This window comes from Cyprinus carpio, chromosome A6, assembly GCF_018340385.1.
Source record: "Cyprinus carpio isolate SPL01 chromosome A6, ASM1834038v1, whole genome shotgun sequence".
In the NCBI taxonomy this organism is placed as follows: Eukaryota; Metazoa; Chordata; class Actinopteri; order Cypriniformes; family Cyprinidae; genus Cyprinus; species Cyprinus carpio.
In genome coordinates, this window is record NC_056577.1 from 12,280,367 (window position 1) to 12,300,625 (window position 20,259).

Here is a 20,259-nt window from a genome sequence, read left to right on the forward strand (position 1 = left end):
CTGATTGCTCAAGAGGCCAGTCTTGAGAGACTAGTTTCCTTAATTGGGGAAAAAATGGTACACACCTTATTATATGGTCCACGTCTCTCCTCAGAAGGCCGGTCTGTTAACCTTGCCAACTTTGGTGCTTCGGGGCACAGCGGTCTCCAGCGAGTAGTGTTCTCAACTGCCATCCGGCATGTGTATGGCACGATAATATTCGTCCCCTCGAGTGAGGTCACTAGAGTGGATAAATTGGACACTTCCTGCTGGTCATCCATTTCAGAACACCATATTAAACTCTCTAGCTGTAATAGCATCCTCAGCCCCACTGATATCCCTACTACCACCGGTGCTTCATGGCTCAGTAGGCTTCAGTGAGTGAAGTTCCAAGCTGTCGCCCTGCAATGGTACGGCATGGTAATGCTCATTCCCTCAGATGAGGGCACTAGAGCTGTCAGTTTGGTCGTTTCCTGCTGGTAATCCACTTCAGGGTGACGAACTGACTATTCCAAACACACCAGGGGCCAATCTTGAGAGACTAGTTCCTTTAGTAGACCTCTTGGCAGTGTGGAAACTTTTGCCAAATGTGTCTCAATGAGTCCTTCAGATGGTGTGTACCGAGCAGGCTCTGGTAGCAGAACAGGAAGTAGTTACTCTCGTGAGCAAGGAGGCCACAGAACGTGTTCCTCCTCTCAAGAGGGTGTCCGGGTTCTACATCTGGTACTTCGTTGTTCCATGGAAGGATGGAGGATTGCGTCTGCTTCTAGGTCTGTGCAGACTGAATCATTCTGTCAAAACGTTCACATTCAAGTTGCTGACACTGAAACAGGGCGTGACTAAAATCAGATCTGAGAACTTGTTTATCACCATAGAGGATGCATATGTCTATGTATCCATCCTTCCACAACACAGGAAGTTCCTGAAGTTTGTTTTTGGGGGCAAAGCATTGCAATATTTGGGTTCTTCCTTTCGGCCTAGCACTGTTACCCAGCACTTTCACCAGTGTATGGATTAAATTCTGGACTCCTCTGGACATCCATATATTGCATTACTTCAAAGATTGGTTGATATTAGCTCAATCAAAGAAGATGTCATTCTCGCTCACATGAAAAAGCTGGGGTTAAGGTGAAACACCAAGAAGAGTGTGCTTTCTTCAGTACAGAGAACCATATTTCTCTGTGTTGGATGGGTTTCAACAACAATGTGGACACATTTGTCTCCTGCTTGTTTTATTTGATTCCCACAGCCATTAACAGTGTGAGGCTAGGCCAGTCACTCACTGTACAGTTCCAGAGACTGTTGGGTCTGAATGCAGCAGCATCCAATGTGATATCTTTTGGCCTGCTGTACATGAGACCTTTGCAGTGGTGGCTCAGGACCAAAGTGTTTTCCCAGGGGGGAAATCTGCACAGATAACACATTAGTGGTCTCCTACATCAACCACTGGGGGGTCTGTGCTCTTGCCCACTATAAAAGTTGGCACAACAGATCCTCATGTGGGCTCAGGGAAAACTCCTTTCACTCAGAGCAGTTTACATCCCTGGGGACCTGAATTTGGGAAAAGACATCCTGTTGAGACAGGGGCTGAGGCCCAGGGAATGGAGGCTCCACCCTGATGTGGTGAAGCAGGTGGTGGATCTGTGTGCGTTTTGAGGCTTCACATTATCCACTCTGGTTCTCCCTCTCACATTCAGCTCCTCTCGGACTGGATACCATTGTACAGGACATGCAGTCACATGCAGTTGACGCTGCTTTGTACACCTTTTTCCCTGATTGCTCTGCTTCTGGAAGTTCTGGAGAGAGTCTGCCAGGATGGGGTCCATCTATTTCTAGTAGCCCTGTTCTTGCTGGCCCAAGATTTGCTCTCGGACCTGTGTCCCTCCTTGATGGCCCTCCCTAGGAGATTCCAATCAGATGGGACCCTCTGACTCAGTCAGGGGATGTTATCATTCTTCCCTGCATGGTATCATGGGTTTGACCTGCTGTTCATAAGTGACACCTGCTGTCAGAGAGTGAACCTGTGTATTATCAAATATGTGATCTAAAAGAAGCGCTGATGTGTCAATGATGCCCGTAAGATTTTTAGCATGCTAAATATCTGGACCTGTCAATCCTGCAGCCTGAAATGTGTTTTGACTGAAAGTGACATCAGCGATGACCTAGAGCCAATGAGAGAGCATGATACAGGACAGTGGAAAGCTCATGGGGTGTCATAGATCTGCAACAAAACTAGGGCTGCACGAAAAATTGTGATTAACACTAATTCTCGCATAAATCGACATGTCTAGTGCGATTATGATATTGCAAAGGCTGCGATTTATGTTTTTATGCGCAAACCTTTTCACGAAGCACGGCTTTTGATCAGTAAGAAGTGCAGCTCCATCTGAAATCATGAGTTTGAGTCGCTTATAATGTGCATTTGTAAAAGCAACACTCATCAAACGTCATCATAAATATACTTTATTATCATGAAAATACCTATGAACGCTTGAAGAATCTTCTGCAGAGCATATTTGGAGTTTCTGCACAAGAGCACCCTCTGGCTTTTAGATGCAGCAGCATTCAACCATACTTCAGTGACAAGCTGTGCATAAAAACAAAAATCGCAGCCATTTGCCAAATTGTGTGTGGTTTATTTTTGATTTATTGTGCAGCCTTAGACTGTGCAGTCCATCAGCACACATGGATTCTACAAGCAACCATCTTCATATTCTTCTTTTTTTCTTTTTTCATTTTCATTGCAGACCAGCATACAGAAACAGTCAGAACCATTCAAACAGTTTATCTCTCGCTGGGTCCAAGAGCCAGAGGTTTTGATGAGACAATCTTGGCATAGGCACAGCTCCTATAGGGCCAGTGTGAAACTCTTCCTCTTAGACCTGAAATGTTGCAGAATCTTGGCAGTGACTATATACAGGTCCTTCTCAAAAAAATAGCATATTGTGATAAAAGTTTTATTGTTTTAATACTGATGATTTTGGCATACAGCTCATGAAAACCCAAAATTCCTATCTCAAAAAATTAGCATATCATGAAAAGGTTCTCCATCCAGAGCCACCGTGCACAGGCGTGTGCTTTTGAACCAGAAACAGCGGCAGAAGCGCCTGACTTGGGCTACAGAGAAGCAGCACTGGACTGTTGCTCAGTGGTCCAAAGTACTATTTTCGGATGAAAGCAAATTTTGCATGTCATTCGGAAATCAAGGTGCCAGAGTCTGTAGGAATACTCCACAGAATTAAATCAAAAAAGTCCAGTGTCAAGTACCCACAGTCAGTGATGGTCTGGGGTGCCATGTCAGCTGCTGGTGTTGGTCCACTGTGTTTTATCAAGGGCAGGGTCAATGCAGCTAGCTATCAGGAGATTTTGGAGCACTTCATGCTTCCATCTGCTGAAAAGCTTTATGGAAATGAAGATTTCGTTTTTCAGCACGACCTGGCACCTGCTCACAGTGCCAAAACCACTGGTAAATGGTTTACTGACCATGGTATTACTGTGCTCAATTGGCCTGCCAACTCTCCTGACCTGAACCCCGTAGAGAATCTGTGGGATATTGTGAAGAGAAAGTTGAGAGACGCAAGACCCAACACTCTGGATGAGCTTTAGGCCGCTATCGAAGCATCCTGGGCCTCCATAACACCTCAGCAGTGCCACAGACTGATTGCCTCCATGCCACGTCGCATTGAAGCAGTCATTTCTGCAAAAGGATTCCCGACCAAGTATTGAGTGCATAACTGAACATAATTATTTGAAGGTTGACTTTTTTTTGTATTAAAAACACTTTTCTTTTATTGGTCGGATGAAATATGCTAATTTTTTGAGATAGGAATTTTGGGTTTTCATGAGCTGTATGCCAAAATCATCAGTATTAAAACAATTAAAGACCTGAAATATTTCAGTTGGTGTGCAATGAATCTAAAATATATAAAGTTGAATTTTTATCATTACATTATGGAAAATAATGAACTTTTATCGCAATATGCTAATTTTTTGAGAAGGACCTGTACACTTTAGAGTGCACTTTCAGTCCAACTTCTCTTGAACATGCTGAGACAGATCCTTACTCTGTTCAGCGCTGAACTGGCAAGCAAATCCAGCTGCAGTGTTGAACTAATTCCCTATTGAGAGTCTCTGCATTATCCTGTCTCCTTGTGCATTTGTCTTACGTAGATGACCAGGCTTTTTGGGGGACTTGAATTAATTAATGTTATTGTCAACCTGCAATATTCCAGAAATTTCAGATTTGGAACTTCTTGCAGTGGCCGAAAGGGTCATCCCTTTGGACTTCATCTGGACAAGCTCTTGTCGCAGGGTTTCAGCCTTCTTAGAGCACCCTGCCATCTTGCAGTCTCAGTGAAAATTGGAGGAATGCCAGTTAAATTTTTTTTTTTTTTTATTTATATAATTAAGGAAATTAGCACCATTAACACAAATAGCTTGGATGTATCTTGTAAGTGTTCTCTAATTTTGATTAAATTTTCAAATATCAAATTAAAAAAAAATTTATACTATGATTCAGAATACAATTATTGTATGAAATATGCTTAAAAAAATGACTACTCCTGTTAGAATAACTTCAAAAAGGACTAAGTAGTGACTTTGACATTTAGGAAATTATAGGTTGCTCTCTAATTTTGATCTCCACTGTTAGCGGTGCACGTGCGACCAAAATAAAACATGCTCTGGGTAAATAAGTTCAGACTGCTGATTTGTGTAACCGCATGGTAGACAGCTGTTAATGCACAATCACCATTTTAGATTGACTAACTGTAATACTATATAAGATTTCCCTTCAACCTGAATTTAGTTGTTTCAGAACAAAATGCAAAACTGACATTTCATTCACTGACGTGCTTCAATCTGCAATCACATACTTGCTGACAACCCGCCAAAATCAAAGCTGGCTAATTTTATTTTTGAAAAAGATGAAAATTCAATGAAAAAAAAAGAAAAGAAAAAAAGAAAATGTAAATATTACTATTGTATTGTTAAGTGTACTATAAAATATTTTTTATATTTTTTTTATTTAATATTCACTTTTTATTTTAAAATACAATAGTTTTATCACACTTTATTATTTTATTATTATTTTATTTAAAAAAATAATGTGCAATAATATGATTACCACTATTATTCATTTATTTTTATAGTTATATTTAATGTGCAGTGTGAGCACCAAACTTGATCTCCAGTTGCTCTCATGAGAACCAGAATGAAAAACTTATGTGCACTCCTGGGTATTAACATTCCCACAGTCAATGCCATGATGCAGTGTCTCGTTCCCGGGGCTCATGTTTTGTTTATAACCTGGTTTCCTGAGAAGAGAATGAGATGCTGCGTCCCTTTGCCATACTTCAAAAATTCCTGCACATCTTTCTTCAAACAATTACTGTAGAATCTAGTTCTAGTTTTTTTTTATTTAAAAAAGCATATTTAAAACAATCACAAGATTGACCAAAGTGCTGTACAACATAATGATCAAAGATAAAAATACATTTACAAAACATCAATTTGCAAAGGCTACAGAAAACAAGTGAGCTTTCAAAAGAAATGTAAAAACCGATAAAGATGGAGCAGCTCTAAGGGGTGCTGGCAGGCTGTTCCACAATCTAGGGACCATCACAGAGAAAGCACTATCTCCTCTGCGTTTCAGCCTTGTGGAGGAAACCATAAGTAGGTTTTGATTACCAGATCTTAAATCTCTAGTAGGACTGTAAGGATGTAGCAATTCTGATAGGTAAGATGGGGCGAGATTGTGCAAACATTTATAAACAAATAAAAGAATTTAAAAATGTATCCTAAAATTAACAGGAAGCCATTGAAGAGCTTGCAGAAAGGGGGTGGCAGGATCATATTTGCAGCCTTTTTAAAGAAATTTGGCTGCTGCATTTTGGACCAATTGTAAATGAGCTACTTGGGACTTTGAGATGCCCGAATAGAAAGAGTTGCAATAGTCCAATTGAGAGGTAATAAACGCATGAACAGCTGTCTCAAGAGATTTTTCAGGCAGACAATTTTTGATTTTAGAAAGTAAGCGGAGCTGACAAAAGCTAGAGGCAACAATTGAGGAGCTGACAAAAGCTAGAGGCAACAATTGAGGAGACATGTTTCTCTAGAGCAGTGGTTCCCAACCTTTTTCAACTCGCGGCCCACACAACCAATCACACATGTTTGCGCGGCCCACTGCAAAAAAATTAACTGACCCCGCTATTGTTGGGTTAATAACTTAGTACTCAGAAGCTAGATTGTTAAATGTATTTATTGAATGAACTAAGGCTGTGCGATATGGACAAAAAAAAAAAAAAAAGATCAATTTTGCAATTTAGATTTTAATCACAATTTTGACACACACAGATATGCTTTACAGTCATAAATGCATTCAGGATGAATCTGAAACATATTTCCAAAAGAAAACCAATAAGAGCTTTATCAAAAAGTTATAACGTCTCTAGAACAGACAAAAGTCAAAATAATCACTATAGTAAAGGTGTAACAAAATTGCTAGACTTATGGCAAAAAATATATAAATAAATAAATCCTGTGTCCAGGGACTTTTTTAATTTTTTTTGCCATACATTGTTAATAGAGCTCATTAATTGTAGCGGTGCCTCAGGTGTTGAAATAGATTTGTTATACATTATACAGGTTCACACGTACTCCGTTTGCAGTGCGTATATAGTATGTGTATGCGGTGCAGAAGCAGCAGCGAGAGCGCATTAATGTAACGCGAAAGCAAATTAATGCGCGAGCGCGAATCTGTCAGCATGCATGCAGATTTCTTTTGCTCTGTCACATAACCAGACGCGCTTGCTCAGATACAGGCTGCTCTCGACCGGAGAAAGTGCGCGCACTTAAAACGTGTTTCCTCTGCTCAAACTGCATCCTGTGCACTCACAACTCTCTCTATGCTCATGTGCTAGATATTCATTCTTTTCGCACGTTTTTATTTCTAGCCTTTTACCGCGTGCAGTGTTAACGCTCTGATCCGTTAACATGGGCTCGGAAAAAAGGCGCATCACAGACAGTGTGTGTGAACCTGGAGTTACGTAGGCATATTCTGTTCTGTTCTCGCGCTAGGCGCGTTGCATTCTGATTAGACCGGATGGCATACTGCGGGAGGTCAGGGCCGCGGAAAATCATGCTATAAAGCGATTTAGAAATCGCGCACGCTCAAATCGTGATTTTATGACGATTTCTATCGCACAGCCCTAGAATGAACTGGCAATGAACAGAAAATAACTCGGACTTATTTAATTATATATATGAAATGATGCTATTTTGTTATGACTTAGACATTTTTACATATATTAACAATATTATTATTTATTTTAATAGTAATTGGCGGCCCACCTGCAAGACCATTGCGACCCACTAGGGGGCCGCGGCCCACAGGTTGAAAACCACTGCTCTAGAGTGAGCCGACTGTCTAAGACGGTGGTTTTCAAACTGGTCCTGCAAGCACCCCTAGCACCTCACATTTTGTATGTCTCCCTATATCTGACACACCCGTTTCAGGTCTCGCGGTTTCTACTAATGAGCTGATGAGTTGAATCAGGTGTGATAGATAAGGGAGACACCGAAAATATGCAGTGCTGGGGGTGCTCGCAGGACCGGTTTGAAAACCACTGGTCTAAGAAAACACCAAGGTTCCTAACACACTTTGATTTAAAAACTGCCAGGCTATACAAGGTTGAGTTGTTAAATTTAAAATTGTCAGATGGGCCAAAGACAATGACCTCAGTCTTTAAGTCTTCAGAGTTAAAAAGTTACTGGTCAACCAAAGCTTTACCTCATCAAGACATGTAAATAGGGAATCGATAGCTAAAGGATTGTTTCTTTTAATAGGCAGATAGATCTGGGTATCATCGGCATAGAAATGGAAAGATACACCATACCTTCTCAGAATCAAACCTAATGAAAGCATGTAGAGTGAGAAAAGCAGAGGTGCCAAGATAGATCCCTGGGGAAGTCCAAAATTGAGATGGGCAGCAGACGAGGTAAAGTTGCCAATTTTGACTGAAAAATATCGATCCGTTAAATAAGATTTAAACCAATTCAGGACTGAGCCTTTTAGCCCCACACAAGATTCTAATCTAGACAGGAGCAACTGATGATCTATAGTGTCAAAGGCAGCCATCAGGTCTAAGAGAATTAAAATCACAGAGTCACCTGAATTGGTAGCAACTAAGATATCGTTTAACACTCTCAGCAGAGCTGAGTCAGTGTTATGGAAAGGCTAGAAACCAGACTGAAAATTTTCTGAGAAGTGGTTAGTACTTAGAAAAGATTGTAATAGACAACACAATCTTTTCTAATGCCTTAGAGATAAAAGGGACCACAGAAATTGGATTATAGTTGAACTGAAATTGAACCGAACCAATTGATAAACATTTGTTCAATAGGGAAAGTAAAGCAGGGCCAACAGACTCAATTTACAATTTAAAATACCAGGGGTGAATTACATCGTGAGGACAGAACAAAGCTTTGAGGGAGTTAGTATTTTCTGTGAGGAATTGCAAAAAGTTGGGATCAAAGGACTCCCATAAAGATGATGACTGGGAAACCTAAACAAAAACAGGATCATTATAAGTGGTTACCACCTGGTATCTTAAATTTACAATTTTTGCAGAAAAGAAGCTCAAGAGTCTTTCACATAGTTCATTTGAGGGATTTGGTATACAATTGACAGATGGATTTAGCAGAGCATTTATGACAGAAAACAAGTTACAAACAAATTCCTCTAAAAGAGTAAAGAAGCTCAATAATTGAAATGTATTCACTGTGTATCCAAAAAAGGATTACATTCACTAATATCTATAAAATAAATATTTTAGATGCATGTTTTTGAACACAACAGGTAGATGACTAACACGTTTATGGACATTATATGGCTTTCTTGACGTAGATGTAATGTTACAAGATTGCTTACAAAATGTTTTACTGACATCTTTTACACATTTGAAACACTGATTGAGAAATTGCATAAGACATTATACATTTCAGTAAATTGTAGTGTTTATTTCAACATACATCCAGTTTCATTAATTCGTGTTTATTTCATGCTATAAGTAGTTTAACTAGTAATAGAAGAGATTATTGATTTTTTTTTTTTTTTTTTTTTTGTGCTGCTACAACTGAGGCAGTTAAAATCTGTCACGTCACATCAATGATCGGTATTGGGACCGATCAAGCATTTTTTTTTTTTTACTGATTGGTATCGTCTCTTATCAGATCCTTATTTTACATCAGCTGTCATGCCAGTGTTGTGCAGTAGGAGGCAGTATTCACCTTTGAGTCAGTTTGCCAACCACCATTAAAAGGAAAATAAGACACTCAAATGTTTTTATGATGCATGAGAAACGGTAAGGTCTGTTCTAGTGCCTCATTTGAGCTTCCGTTGTACAGTGTATTTGATGTGCACTTTTGTACCATCACTCATTCATTTATTGTTTCCTTTTATCTGCCTTCAGACTGAGGCATTTTCCTAACGCATTGCTATGTGTTGCATCTGACAGACTGGCATTCTGACACTGTGAGCTTCATGCTTTCTAACCTTATATCCACTTTATTGCAATGATTCTGCTTATTGTACATATAAAATATAAGAAGTTTATAGCCGTAGTCCCATATTCATTATTGTGAGCACAAAGTCTGTAAAAGTCTGTTTACAGTGTCTACAACAGTAATACATATATTTATTTTACTTTCTGCACAACTCTGTGTGCATTGGATTGATTTTAATAACTTTAATGTACTTGAAGTGTACACCAAACATACATTCCTATAGGAATATACAAGTATTGGATTGGGACTCGGTATCGGCAGATGCTCAGTATTCATTTACTTGGATCGGATCTGGGGCACAAAAAACCTGTCCAGTCTGTCCAGTTAGGAAGCATAAGTGATTGTGAATCTGTGTATCTTGCTTTGCTTCAAGTGAAAGTGACAACAGGTGTACTGGAGAGACAACAGTCTTGTTTAGTTAGAATTCTTGTCATTACTTATATAGTAGCATGAGGCAGTACCTGCAACCCAGTCAGGTTGCACAGGTAGACCACCAGCTCCTCTAGGATGGCACATCCTTATGTGTCATCCCAAAGATGTTTGGTGTGTCTCCCAGCAGAGTTTCAGGGGATTGGAGGAGATACCAGCTGTTACACAAGGAGAGCTGGACTCGGCTGTAGAAGGGCAACAACCCAGCAACAGGACCATTATCTGCTCCTTTGCGCAAGAAGGAACAAAGTTTCTGAACAAACTGTAAGACACAGACTCCATAAGGGTGGCATGTGGGCCCGGTGTCTTCTAGTGGGACCTGTGCTCCTAGCCCCTCACCATGCTGTCTTCATGGATAAGAGCAGCTTCACACTGGGCACGTGAAAGAGTCTGGAGGTGCCATGGATAATATTAAGCTGCCTGCAACATCATCTAGCATGACCAGTTTGATAGTGGTTCATTGATGGTCTGGAAAGGAATATCCTTGGAGGGTCACACAGACTTCTACAGACTTCTTACTGGTGTTATGTACTGGGATGAAATCCTCAGAGCTACTGTCAGAACTTATGCTGGTGCAGTGGGCCCTATGCTCGTCATGGAGGATGAGGAACAGGTCTTTTTGGTTGCACTGTACTGGTCCACCCAAAACTGGTTCTCGGGATATCTCTGTGGTCTTTTCTGGACTGCAGAGAGTCCCCTTTGAGCCACTTGTGTCAGTTGAGCTTAAGATCCTGTCTTTGAAGACAGAGCTCCTTGACCATCTCCATCAAGATGGTGGGGGACCTGCAGGCATTTTCGATCAGTGAAACGTGCCTAGAATTTCGGCAGGTTGACTCTCACATTATCCTGAGTTTACGTGCTCAAAGTTCCCCCCACTCTTCTGGAACCAGGTGGTGATCTTGCAAGCATTGCCCCTGAGAAGGCAGACAAAGCCCTTGCATTTCTGTCTCCCATCCACGCCCTGCACATATATGTGCTTAAGAAGCTCTGTGCAGCTCTTTTTCTGCTTTGGAGGTTAGAAGAAAGAAGGGCTGTCTCCAAGCTAAGGTTAGCTTACCATTCCCAAGGTAATCTCCTTATTTGATTGTCCTTATATGTTTTGTACTTTTGTTCATTTTCAAGGGTGATACTCAAGCATGAGCGTGTCTCCACTCACTACCATATTTCCTTATGGCGCATATCTGCAGCAACAAGAGAACTCAATTACCATTCAAAACACCAAAAACTGAGCGGCATTGAGCACAGTTCTTTAGCTGCAGTGAACACACAAGATCATTGATAATAGGCTGGAAAAGGTAGAATGATAGAGTGATAATGAACACGTTACAACAATAAATCACAAATTTTACAAAAAAGCATAGGACATAATTAAAGAGGAAGCTAACATGACAGTAGATTACAGACTTGTGAAGCCACAAAATAAGTTATTGAAATGTACAACTTATTGCAAAATTGTGAAAGTTAATATACCATTGTTGTATCATGTACCATTGTTACATCCTACCCCAGACGTTTGTAATAGTAGGTGAGGTGGGTTATAACACTACAAAATACATGGATACAATATTCACTTTGTTAGCGCCCATTGCTAGTCTTGAGGGGAACGATTAATCCATGCAAGTTAATCCACTGTAAAAAAAAAAAAAAAAAAAAAAAAATGTTTGTCTTGGTAATATTTAATCAAAAACTAAACATTTGCTTTGCAAAAATAAGACCCCACCCTCTGTTCAATATTCTGTTTCAGTTGGAAATATGTCACTATACTGAAATAAAGTTGGCAGCAACTTCCAGTTCACGTGGACTTTCAGTTCACGTGGACTTAAAAAAATAAATAAATTAATGCCCCCTCTAGTTTTTGCTAAAATATGCCATAACTGTAGCCAATAAGTAACAGATGCCTTATTAGCTGTGGGACTAGTCAAAGTGCCCCCTCTAGTCTGACTAAAAATTTGCTAGCAAAATATCACATTCACAGCTGTTTCACTGGAGTGTATGCTTCTGAAATTAACAGGTGCTCGCATCCCCTTTAATGGGTACTGGCACCCTTCTATGTGAGCGCGCCCCACAGGTTGAAAACCCCTGATCTAGAGCAAGTGATCTGATGTGTTATATACACTGTATATATATATATATATATATATATATATATATATATATATAATATTGCAACTCATGAACAAATAATGTCAAAGTATATAGATTAAACAAATAAAAATCAGAACCTCTCTCAAAAATACAAGCCTTATAATTGTTTGTTCCTAGAAGTTATGCAGATACAGATAATGTTTTTTTTGCTAAAATATGCCATAACTGTAGCCAATAAGTAACAGATGCCTTATTAGCTGTGGGACTAGTCAAAGTGCCCCCTCTAGTCTGACTAAAAATTTGCTAGCAAAATATCACATTCACAGCTGTTTCATTGGAGTGTATGCTTCTGAAATTAACAGGTGCTCGCATCCCCTTTAATGGGTACTGGCACCCTTCTATGTGAGCGCGCCCCACAAGTTGAAAACCCCTGATCTAGAGCAAGTGATCTGATGTATGTTATTATTGTTAGAATATAAATAAATGCTGTGCTTCTTGTATTTTGTTAAACAGGGTGTTGATCTGAGTCTGAATCAGCAGTTCTATTCCCTTCCTGTTCCCCTTACAAATCAAAGCTGCACAGTGGTAAGACATGTTTAACTGCTTGTCTGCTTCAGAGACAATGCTTTGTCCTGTAGATTTCCTTGTTTACATGTTATTATAGGCTGTTTGTATAACTGACAATCATTTTGAGGTCATCAGTGTATATAACCATTGAAGTAATTGTACACTACTGTTCAAAAGTTTGGGATCAGATTTTAATTTTAATTAATTAATTTCTTTAAAATAAAAGAAGTCTCTTATGCTCATCAAGGCATCATTTATTTGATCAAAAATACAGTTGAAATTTCATCAGCCATTACTCCAGTCTTCAATGTCACATAATCAGAATATTAGAAATTCAGAAACGTAATGAAATTCTAATATGATGATTTATTATCAGTGTTGAAAACAGTTTTATTAGGATTTATAAAACTGCACAACTTTTTACAACATTAATTATAAATCAGCATATTAGAATGATTTCTGAATGATCATGTGATACTGAAGACTGGAGAAATGGCTTGTGAAAATTCAGCTTTGCCAACACAGTAACAAATTATATTTTAAAGTATAATCAAATAAAAAACTGTTATAAATTATAATCATATTTCACACTGTTACTTGTTTTTACTGTATTTTTTTTATCAAATAAATGCAGTCTTGATGAACATAAGAGACTTCTTGGGAAAACATTAAAAATCTTACAGATCTCAAACCTTTAAAGGGGTCATATGACGTTGCTAAAAAGACAATTATTTTGTGTATTTGGTGTAATGAAATGCGTTTATGTGGTTTAAGGTTCAAAAAACACATTATGTTCCACATACTGTACATTATTGTTGCTCCTCTATGCCCTACCTTTCTGAAACACGTCATTTTTTACAAAGCTCATTGGTCCGAAAAGCGAGGTGTGCTCTGATTGGCCAGCTATCCAGTGCGTTGTGATTGGCCGAATACTTCAAGCATGTGACGGAAATGTTACGCCCCTTGTCATACTGTGATGCCGTGTCCCCGTCAGAAAACAATAAAACCCATTACAAACGAGCCATTTGTTGCATCCAGTGGGGACATAATTACGAATTATATTGACTTATATAACGCATCGTGCTGCGTAAACATAAAACCATGTCTGCATTTGTGATCAGAGAAATGACAAACAACAAGCGCTACTCTGCACTGCTGAAAACTCATTTTTGAATCATCAGTGGCAAATCATTTACATATGTAAACTTACAGACGTGCGTATATTTCGTCTAACAGTTGGGGGGACAATAAACATTTCTCAAGAGCAATTTTTGAAGGGGACACAAATAATTCATCTAAAAATGTACTTAGGAAAGGAAAAGCCTTACTACTATTAGTGCAGCAGGGAGACCATGCCAAATAAGACAACTTCAAGCTGTTGTGGTCATTCAGTGACAGCGCTTGTGTCCGTTGTAGACATTACTATCCGTCACAGTGTTGCCAAATCTCTGGTTTTCCTGTGAAATTGGGATACTTTATCACTGTTGCTGTGGGTTGTTTTTCATGTTCGCGGTTTAAAGCGACCCCAATAACGTGTATTTTAGCCCCCGGAACCAATTTTTACCCGGGGACCCCCTCGAAACGCAGTTAGTTTGGGCTAGTTTTGAGTAGCATCATCTGTATTAAATAAGGGATAATGTACATCCAGCCGGTTGTTATCTCAGAATAAACAACAACATTGATGAACATTATCCCACCAACTTGAAGGGGTTTATTCTGAGATAACAACTGGCTGGATGTACATTATCCCACTTATTACAAGGCTAAAAGCTTTTTTTTTTACCATATATGTTGAAATTAATGCTGAAGTCTTCCACTGTGACACACGGTGGTTAAGTGTTTTCAGTCACAAGATGGTGCCAGACAGTCAACAATAGCGGAGTGACTTGTTAAGCATTATAAGTACCGGTCAAGAGAACTCATAGTATCCGGATGAGCGGTATGTTATTCAATTTGGTGGTTATTATCTGGGAATAACATACCGCTGGATGGCACAATTGACCAATCAGAATCAAGTATTCCACAGAGCCGTGTAATAAAGAGAAAATAATCACTTCCTCCGATGTTTAAGTGAATGAAAAGCTCTGACAGCCTTATTCTTTGAAGTTCCACAACTATTGACTTTGTTATCTCTCAACATATTTGTCTTGTGTGTGTAGGTTATGTAAAAGTGGAAAGCTGGCATTTGGACCAAAGAACAGTGAGGCAAGGGACGGGGGAGACTCAAAATGTTTCTAAAATTAAAACGCATTTTTATCCCATTTGCTTTGCTTTACTACTTACACAATTATTATAAGTATTATAAATAAGTATAAAGCATTGTTATTTACACTAAACAGCATGGTTTTTAATCATATTTTAAGGGGGGCACAACCCTCCGCCTGCCCTCCTTAAAATGCGATGCACACATCTGAATATTTGGGGTGAACTGTTCTGGAACAGTGTTGTAGATATAACTTAACCACTGATTTCTAGTCGTGTCCTCTTTTGGAAGGCCATACAAAATATTTTCTCTTTCACAACGAAACACAGTGTTTCCACAGCATGATGGCGGTTGCAGCAACAATACTACAGTGAGAATTAAAGTTACGCCTCCTTTCTTTGTGTGAACATTTGGGCGTTGTTATGCAAATCTTCCCACACATTGAAGTAGATGTGGGGGCGTTTAAACGAGGTGTTTTAGGAGGGTGTGGACAAGTCTTAAATTTTATAAAGAATATCTCTTTGGGTTTGAGACTTTAGTCTTTGCAACTTTAGGGATCTTATCTATTCACAAACAGCTTGTAACACTTCAAAGAGAAAGGAAAAGTTGAAATCGTATCATATGACCCCTTTAAACAATAATGTAAATTCAAAATTTTTACTATGTTATGTCATACTTAACTATAAAAAGCTATTAACTGACATGTTTTCTTGCATGTTTTAAAGGATTATGTTAATATGAATATGACTAGTGTGGTCAATGGACACGGAGAAAGAGATCTTCCTCCCATACCAAGAGATACGACCAACCAAAAAAATGAAAATGAGTATGAGCAACCAACATATAATAAGATACCAGACATGTAATAAATACACTTACATACACAATAGATATAATAGCTCAGGAAGAAGGTTTTTTTTTTTTTTTTAACTCAAGGCTTGTACAAGGCATTGTATATCAATATTTACTAACTGACTGAATGTGGGAATTGTGGCAGAGATACGAACTTGTATAAATGTTAAGTTACATTTCATTTTTAATTACTCTTATTGACAACACTGGCAGATGTGTTACAATCATGTTACTAAACACATTGGAAAGAGTCCCATTCAATGCCAGTGCTAAGCAGAGTTATAGTTGACCATTTATTAAATGCTGTGAAATTACACATGGAGGAAAAATAATGGCAGTGCTTTGAAGTGTATGGTAGGAAAAAATTTAACAAGTTTATAACCATTCTAATAGACCTTAAAGAACCAAGTTTGCCATGTTTCTAGTCAGGGTCCTGGCAGCAGCATCTATCTGAGAATCATATACTTTCTGCACTCTAGTAGCCTTTGCATGTTAATAGATTACAAGTATTCTAGTATATCCTATGTCATTAATGATTCTAATGTTTATATGTTGTTGTTGCATTGTGTATACAGTTGCTTCAAACAGAGAAATAAATAATTGTTTTGCTTATTTTCAGTCTGGGCAAGAATAAATGTGCTTCTGTCCAAATGATTTCATATGGTTGGGTATAACAGCTGCCATATCTTGGTTGTCCAATGCTGAAAATTAATTTTACATAATAATCTATAATGTTAAAGATATAACATCAATGAGCCAGGATTAAATAAAAATAATAATAATAATAATAAAAAACAGAATTACTGAGTTGGAAAATCAATCGTCCCTTTGTGTCAGTATTTTATAGAACCACCTTTTCTTTTAATTACAGCCTTTAATCTGCCTTTAATCTTTAATCTGGGATATGTATATACTAACTTCGCACATCTAGACTTTGCAATATTTGCCAACTCTTTTTTGCAGAACTGCTCAAGTTCTGTTAAATATGATGGTGACCGTTTGTGAAATGCAGTCTTCCAAGTCATTTCACAGATTTTCAATGTGGTTTAAGTCTGGGCTCTGACTAGGCCATGCAAGGACATTCAGTGTGGGGTCAGTTTTGCTGTGTGCTTTGGGTCATTGTCATGTTGGAAGCACTGCGTGAAAAGAGGAATCTACGGGATAAATCTGACATGGGAAATTTCAGTGAAACTTAAGGTGTAGGACCCGTGTACGAAAATTTCCCAGGCAAGTGTGCTGAGTCCCGTACACGACCATACACTTGATATGCACAGAGATTTCCGGATACAGGATATTTCTGATTGCACACACTAGACGTGTTCAGAGATTTCCAGTACACCAGCCCTCATAAAAATTAACCATGGTTTCATAATAGTAAAAGTATATACTATGTTTTTTGGCAGTTTGACTGACATTTGTATAACGACAGTTTTACTACAAATAGGCTACAACGTAAAACTATGGTTAGTGTACCCATAGACATAACATACGTAGATGCCTCATGAGGCGCATTGGGGACCCATCCATGGCGGCTGCGCTGATACGTCAGCTCCAATTGGCAGCGTCAGTCTATGAGGCGTCTACGTATATTATGTCTATGAGTGTACCATGTTTAATTTATGGTTACCACGGTGAGAACAATAATCATGTTTTTATTTTATTTTTATTTTTTTTAATGTACCATGGTTAATGTCGTAATTAAGGGAGCAAGCACTGTCTTGTTTTTTCGGGTGTTTATCAGTTAAAAAATAATAGTCCAGTCATTTTAAAGCTGTAGGCTAGTTTAAATGAATCCGAACTGAATGAATCTAAACGAGTCTTTTGAAAAGAATTGCAAAATTAGAATAAGATTAATAAAATAAAATTCACACTATTCGCGTAGTGCTGTATCTCGGGGTTTGTTGTAGTTTGGTAATAGAGGTAACGTTAATGAACAGTAATATATCATGCACTGACATTCCAGGCCTCGCATTTAGAGCTGATTCACATGAGACTTGCAATTCTTGACGCCCTTGAATCGAATCTTTTCGGAATCGACTCACTGTTCTTACCCCTCCCGCCGCAGCTGTTGTTTGAATTTGCATGGGTGATTTTTATACATTTTTATACAGTCTATGGTGGGTGCGCTGACAGGAGAGCTTGTGTTCTGTAGTGAGGGGCTACTGGCTGAAGGCTACTGGCTGACAGCATTCGGTAATTTCTGAGAGATTTACCTCAGACGAAGGTAAGTGTGAATACATTTTGAAAAACATGTTTAAACGTTGTTTGATGTTGTAATATTTTTTTATCTGTATTTCTAGCATAAAGTTTCGAGCCGTTTATTCCAGCTTCAGGTGCTTCGCTGTTGCGCACGCTGATTTTCTGAGATTTACATCACATGAAGGTTAGTATAAATACATAAAACCATTTAAATTACTTTTTTTTCAGAACATAACATTAAAATTGTTTCAATGTTGTATTATTTCTCACGAACTGTATTTATAGCCTGTGTTGTTTCGAGCCGTTTGTTCCCGCTTCAGCGGCCTTCAGTCAGCGCGCGGTCACAGCTTCCAGAGAGATTTATATCAGAAGAAAGTAAGGAAGAATTTACAAAATCATTTTTAGTAAGCTTTTTGCCAAAGCTTAATGTTAAGTGTTGTAATGGATATATTTGAGTGGGTTTATGCTGTAAAATTAGTCTAGATATCTTCATAAACTGCTAACTGGTAACTTAAGCCTGGCTCACACTACAGGATTTTTAGCCCGAATTAGCCCCGATTTCCCCCTCCCGAGAATCGGAGCAAACATCTTGTCAAGCACCTCGATCGGTCCCGATGTTCGGCGTGGATTATCTGGTAATGTGAGGCGTTCACCGGTTGAATCTTGCACCTCCTGATCTGCTTGCACACAAATCAGGGCAGCCCCGATTAATATCAAACATGTTTGATATTTAGGATTTAAATCGGGATGATAATGGCTATATGATTACGTCAGTACTTTTACAGCCAATGCGCATAACAGCTGATGTACGGCTCCATTGGATAGTGGAGACAGAGGAAACTGTTTCTTGACATTTTGTAGTAACACATTACAACCGTAAGGAGAAAGAGAAGCGCTGGAGTAAAAACTGCATCAGTTTTGAATCCACTGGGTGAGTGCAGAAAACTGCTAGCACGCTAGCTAACATATGTAAACAAATATCAGTGACGAACTGCTGCGTGAGATCACGTGAGGCACTCCCTCTGGTATGATAATCTTAATGATATCTTGTAGTTTGTATTGCGCCGCGATGTTCAAATCTTGTAGTGTGTGCATGTTTAAGATTTGAGGGAAGATAATCTGCAAAGATTCTCCTAATGTGTGTGCTGCAGCCAGATTTCATAATCGTTTAGGATTTTAAAAATCCTGTAGTGTGAGCCAGGCTTTAGTTAGCAACTGCTATGTAACGTTACATTTTTAAAAGTTAGTTTTTAGTACAATATACATGTTTATTAATTAATGTTAGTTTAGCTAGCGTGCTTTCGTTGGTAACATATTCCCCATTGACAAATCTGCAGACACATTCTGCTCATCTGATTTCAGAGGCTCCAAACACTGCAGCTGACTTCTGCTTCACCGGAGACAGCCTTGGAGGAGAAATGGTGTCTTCATTTGTTAATATATCATAATTTTCAAAGTGCAGCGTAAATTTCACTTGTTTTGTTCATGTCAGTGTTCTAGTTTAAATTTTTTAAAATCTACAATGTATTTTGTTTTATTATGATGTGATTTAATGTATATGTTTTAGTGTGTATTTAATGTTTTTAGGTCAGATAGCAAATGTTGCCATTCTTCTTGAAAACTGCTGGTCTTTAAAGAACAGTCATCAATTAGGTAACTTGAACACAGTTTTTGAATACCATTCTATTATTAAAGTTATCTTTTATTCAGTTACTAAATCACTTTGACTAGCTTCGTTGTTTTTTTTTTTCAATTATTAATGAAGTTTATTTTAACAATGTTTAGGAGAAACATTTTCAGATAATCCAACCAATTAGCATCGGAGGAAGTCTATATATTGCCACTTTTCTCACCTCCATTCCCAGACAACAGCAGGCCAAATATGCTTATTCTGTCTATTACATATACAGTAGGTGGTTAACCAAAATGAGCTTTTTGCCACCGCGAGTGCCGCCGCCGCGGCGTCTGCAAAGTGCATTTGCAGCTTTTGTCTGCTGAGTGGCGCTTTAACCACAAGTTATCAAACAAGTGCATCAAAGCACATTTTCGCAAATAGCCATCAGCTTTACCTCACCGATGTGTTAGATTTGACAGCTGCAGTTGGGGAAAATGAAAGAAAAACACTGTAGTTAAAATATTTAATATTCACAGATGAAAGTTTAGTACTTATGCAGTTATGTGCATTTCTTTGAACGAATTCAAGTAGGATAGATGTCAAGCCTATGAGCCTGTGCTTATATTTTCTCTAAGCTACTGTGGGATTACAAATTTATAAAATGTTAAATCTAGGTTCCAATGTAATAGTATGTACATTGTGTTTTTACATTTTGAGGTTAAGACGATGACATTCTGAGATGATCAAGTCAAGCAGCCCAGGTTTC

General features: G+C 38.6%; 1 long non-coding RNA gene across 1 annotated transcript; it reads left to right on the forward strand.

Moving 5' to 3' along the window:
• The first annotated feature begins 16,561 nt into the window (after positions 1-16,561).
• Positions 16,562-19,885, forward strand: LOC109074425. The gene is made up of 3 exons (XR_002015038.2): positions 16,562-18,062; positions 18,164-18,253; positions 19,241-19,885. It is a non-coding gene; the product is annotated as an uncharacterized LOC109074425 (long non-coding RNA).
• Positions 19,886-20,259: the final 374 nt, after the last annotated feature.